We start from the raw sequence: 5,916 nt of genomic DNA on the forward strand, positions 1-5,916 counted from the left end.
TGCAAAGCAAATGGCCATAAATGCACCCATCCTGGTCCAAGTCCTGATGAATAAAAATGAAGATCTTGTCAAATAATAAAGTGACAGGTTAATTTACACATGGGATAGTGTGAACAGGCAAAGCATTGCTTTTCCAATCTGTATGAACGGTGCCACCTATCTGCAGATTAGCAGAAAGCCTCAGATACACTAATTCATAAATCAGGATAAACACATGTGATGTTGCTTGGATTTGTAAATATCACAGAAATGGAATTAATGATAAAGGAAAAGTTGAGATTAGACACACACAGTTGCTTTTAGACAAAAACAACAACAAGATTTCCAACGAAGAATTCCTGTATCAAACAGTAATAAAGAGCCTCAAGCAGTTGTCTGTGTTCATGCCAGTTTTCATGCTTTAATTCTGCTGCCCTATGTTTCTTTGCTTTGACATTGAGATCTGCACGGCCACCAGAGATAATTATTTCAACCTTCAGGCCATCATTTTTGATCATGGATATGTAAGAGATTTTTTTTCCAGGTAGGAAAGCTTATGGATAGCAAGATATTAGATTTTTGCAAAAGAAAATGAAATAATAGAGCATTAAAAAAGATGGATAAAACACCGAAGATTTTTTGTTTCAGGAAAATATGTCTGTATTAAAAATCTATAAACACATGATTTAGATTTAACAATAACCAAATAAAATAGATTGTTCATAATTCTATATTCATGCACAATCTATTAATCTAGTTAGAATAAATCTGAAAAGCAGATATCATAAACAAACTCACCACAGACAGCAAAAACGTAAGCTCAACTGTAAGGAGGATATAAGTGAGGTCATAAGTTTTAACCTTCAATCATTAAAATGATAAACTTGAAATTTACTGAGATATGTGATTCAGAAAGGTTTGAGAGCAAATTTATATGCCAATAAAATGCAATTATAATACATTATATGAAACTAATTATTATGAAACTAAATTTCAATTTTAAGTTGATTTTGATACTCATACAGGGTACAACTCATATACATGAAAAACTATTCACTGATTGTCTAATACTTTTAATCACATTCTTGATTCACTTCACAAATATTTACTCATACAGTCTTCAGAACAATTCCACCAGCATTACTGTAATAGGGAAATTCCTAAACAGAATCCTTGTGGACTATAGCAATTGAGGAATTTAAGTTATTTGTCTGAATTCACATTAGAAAAATGTGATAGATCTAGAAACGATAGAAGTTTTTAGATCACCAATGTTCCAATTTCATGAGAAATTCCCATACCAAACAACATTCCTATCTCTAGTTCTAAGGTACGCATGTAGATCACTAAATCATTTCATCTTTGTAATCATTCATATTAAGGGATTCATAATTTCCATGATTTAATTTTTTAATGCTGTTTTCTTTCAAAAAGAAATTGTAGACATGTGTACTGCTCAGTAGTTGTGAGGTAACACCAGCATTAGACTTCTTTTAAGTTTGCTTGTTTTTATTTTGGTTTTCTGTTTGAAAATGAACTTTGATTTTAATTTTTATATTCATTATTTGATTGTGAAAGATTGTCTATGACTTTTTCATCTTGTTTTGTAAATCACTTTGGGCTCCTCTAACAGGAGCACAGTACAGAATCATAAGGAAGGAAGGAAATGTATCAAGGATCCAAAAAGGATATAAACTATTATATGTAACTATAAATATCTGAACTGAAATATCAGATACCTCTTGTTTACTATAAAAACTAAATCAAATGTAACCACAATATTTCATCGTATTTAATCTTACTAAAGAAAACTTAGTAGAGAGAAAAATTTACACCACTGAACTGGGGCATGTTGAGGCAATTCCAATGTTCTATGGTGGCTACATTGCATACAATTCAAGAAAGCTAATAGCTTTCTTTTATCAAACCTGACAGTACTCCAGTAAGTGGCAAGTCAACCTACTGAGGGTTAATTTGAAATGAAAACATTCCATTTTTTATCCTAGTATGAGCAATGGGCTATGGTTTCCAGTTTCATAAAGCACAAGAAAAAAGAAAGTATGAACTCTAGAGAACTGATAAACCTTAATTGAAAAAGCAATTTTTACATTTTGCTTGCTTAGATTCCAAATATATTTGTAAAAGCAAATTTTCTTTGAGGAATTCTACAATTAGAGATTTCCCAAAACTAAATATGCTTCACTGATCTATTATAGCTGCTGAAAATATATCATTCTTACTGGTCTCTTTTATTTCTTTCCACAATCAAATGGCAATCTTGAGTGCTTTAGTTCAGAGAAAAATAAAAGTAACACCCTACAATCCTGATTTAAAACTGTGTGAACTGACTTTGTTACAGGCAAACTGGTATTCTTCAAGATATAAATAAACGTCGAAAAATGGCACCTAAAAGGCAAATTTAAAAACCAATGGGCTATCTCCATTTACGACTTATTTAGTTATATGCATTTATTTATACAGCAGGTAGAGCATTGTGCAATGATATAAAATTTGTAACCATTAATTTTCATTATATATGCTTGTGTAATATGTCTGGCAGAAATGCTACATGAATATTAATAAAAAGGCAAAGATACCTGCATGATATCCTTGTTTTCAATTTCTCTGTCTAAAGCAAAACAGACATAGCATCAAACAACATGAATCAACTCTATAATGAATAGATTTGGAAGAATCATATGAACATCAAATTCCAACAGCTACACTACATAAAAGTTTTAAGATGTGAGAATGGGCTAGATTTTAGCTAATTTAGGTAACAGATCTTGACAACAAGCATTTCAGTGATGGAAGGCTTATTAAATAGATATACTTGCAATTGCTTCCCTGAACACCTATATGATGTCATTTCACTTAAATCTCCAAATCCTTTCTTAAAACGCGTATATTTTCATGAAAACCTTAGTATAACTTTCTGCTGTTCATGCCACATTATTAGTCAACCTGTAGCTAAGCTCATCATTTCACTATTTACATCTGTCTCCACTTTTGTTGATTTCCATGTTAAATTTTAGATTATAAGCTCCCTGAGGCAGAGACCTTCCCACTTATATTCAGTGTGCGACATGTATACTGATGGCGCCATATAAATAATAGATGATATGTCAGCTCCTCACCCAAATCAAGCCAATCATATTATTCAAAAGAGAAAATAAGAAAAATGCAGTTGTTTTAGAGGTTTAGTATTATTATGGAGCACATTAATTTTGAAGCATGGAAAAGCAAAGTGCTTAGAATCCTGGCATTCTGGTTAAATTCTTGAGCAATCTCAAGACAGACAATCTTCATTTAATAATTAGTGTGAGCAGGCTGTGGTACAATCTTCCACAAATATGTAAACAAAATTTCATTTATTTTCAGCCACAGGAGGTGACAGTCTGATTTCTTTTTTGGAGTTATACAAAGGAATGATTTTATTTTCTCTTTCGTACAGAGCTCCACTTTAGATGTTTGTTGATTCAATATTCCAGAATAAAGTTTTAAATAAAGCACAAGTTATGTCCTATTCTACTCCTTCTGTATGGCTGATAATTTAAGGCACTCTTCTTATATTTAAATTGTTAGTTCCTGAAGTACTTAAAAGTTAGTTTTTAAACACCATTTAATACCAGAGATTTACAAAGCAAAGAATAGTGGTTCATGGATATTCCATATACATTTAAATTGGGCCTTTTTCATCAGTTTCACTTCAGAAGTTATGAGGTAGCCACAAAGGATCTGTCAAAACAATAACAAGATTCAGATTTACCAGCTATGTTAATTATTTCTAATTGTAAGGTAAATTTGTTTTACAGGGATTTGCCCATTCATGTAGGTTCGATTAGTTAGAACTGATAGAGATGTTGTATTTTTATGATTTATATCCCTATAGTTCTTACTAAAGACTGGTTAAACATCCTGTTAGAAAAGCAGATCAAATTGTCTGACTTTGCAGTCATAAATTGTTTTACAATAATTCAAAAATTATTGAATTCACAAAACCTGCTAGTGCAAAGGAAGCTACTCCCTGAAGTCTTAAAGCTTTAACACTTGGAGGACTCATGAAACTGCTTCAAAGGTTTTAACCAACTGTCTACTTGTTTGTGTGTTTATGCACAGTCACTTCACTATGCAGGCAATTTCAGCAGTAGGGTTGTCTGGGTGTGCAAATACAGACAAGGGTCAGTATTTGAAACAGTTGCACAAGCCTTCCAAAGGATGTAGCTGTTTAACACTTCAAGAACAGGGGTGGGAGGAGGCTTCTTCCCTTATCTTTTGCCAGCTCTATAAAATAATTACAAATATGATACGTTTTTCTACTATACATTTAATTTTAATATGCTGAGCTCTAACTTCATAACTATTCTTATTTACAGAATGGCAGATTTATCCTCTAGAGGGGCAGTTCTTATATCGATACTGAATGCTGCTTTTTGAATATTGTCAAAGTTCATGCATTTAGCTTTTAAATTTGCATCTTAGTATGCTGTTTATGACCTAGTTTTTTCCTAAAGTTTGAACAAAGTTTGAAGGATTTTTTTTTTTTGAATTTGTTAACATTAGGTGTATTATGTTTTGAAAACTTCTTTGTAACCTTGAACATGGTTTGGAATGTAAAATACAATTAAGGATTTCTTAATTAAAAGATGAAAAATTGTTCATGGCACATCATAGCCCATATAAAGAATGAATTGGCATACTCCAGAGATTAAATTATTTACTCCAATTGTTGCATTACTGATCAGAAAGTCAGTAATTTTGAATAAAAATTAACAAGAATGTGTTATGATGTTAGTACTACAATAAAACTCTACAGTTCAGGCCGAATTATTGGGAATTTCAGTCATGAATGATAATTTAAGACTGAAAAACAAAAGTACATATATTTAGTTGAATATATCAATTTCTATTGAAAACAACTATATTAATAAAGATTAAAAATATAACAAAGTTTCTCTGGACACTAATTTTAAAAGATATCATTAATAGAGATGAGGGAAAGAGAATAATAAAAGACCAAAAAAGCAAAGGGTTCAAAATTATAGTATCTGTTCAAAATGATAAAAAAAGGGCGTAAAACGTAACAGTGTAGATTGAGAAATAAATCCTAAATAAAGTTCTCTTTTTCTTTAGCACAAAAATAATCCCCTTTTCTTGTGTCTGTTAACTGTCACTGATATGGAGTTAATAGAATTTAGATTTAAAAGAATCGTGTTAAACAAATAGTGTGTCAAACTATTAAAACCATATCTAATTTAACTTTCTATACAGTTCATAAAGATATAGAAGCATATCAAAAAGAATTATGTTTTATTTAAAAAAGAAACATAGGTCTAGAGCTATACCCTGTCTCACTCTCAAATATATATTCTATGAACATATTCAGGAATATTAAGGAAGTATTCAGATTTCAGTTATATGAAATATACGGATGGTGCTTTTTACTTAATATTTACATGACAAAAATCCCTTTCATTTTTAGAAATGTTACATAAATTGTATGAGCACTGAGCAGCTGCTGTTTGTAGATAATTTCTGGAAAAAAAACAGTACTTACACCTTGATTGCTAACATAATTTTTTAGAATAGTGTGCCACTTCAAAGATGAAATGGTATTCCAGTATACCCAAGGAAGCTCATGTAGAATCTGATGGCAGTAACTTAAAGTCCCTGTATCTTCTTCTGAGATTGTGTAATTGCAGTGCAATGCCAGAAGAGACATGTTGACAAGAGAAGCTGCAAAGGCACTTTGAATTACTTTTTTGCCTTCAAATGTAAAATGCTGCATAGCCTTCTTCAAAGCAAGGTTCCAATTTTGACTTAAAGAGAACAATAACTCATTTGCTTTTCCTTTAATGTCGGCTTCTCTAAATAAATGCTTCCAAGATACGCTGGATTACCACCTCAGTAATTTCCGGGTTGAATGAATGGAAAAAA

The 5,916-nt window shown here is 31.3% G+C and overlaps 1 protein-coding gene across 7 annotated transcripts in view; it reads right to left on the reverse strand.

Annotated features, from left to right (window-relative positions):
* Positions 1-5,916, reverse strand: part of ARB2A (ARB2 cotranscriptional regulator A) — a 231,421-nt gene that overhangs the window by 167,839 nt on the left and 57,666 nt on the right. The window lies entirely within an intron of this gene.

Source organism: Pantherophis guttatus, chromosome 2 (genome assembly GCF_059756535.1).
Source record: "Pantherophis guttatus breed Tessera chromosome 2, ASM5975653v1, whole genome shotgun sequence".
Taxonomy (NCBI): Eukaryota; Metazoa; Chordata; class Lepidosauria; order Squamata; family Colubridae; genus Pantherophis; species Pantherophis guttatus.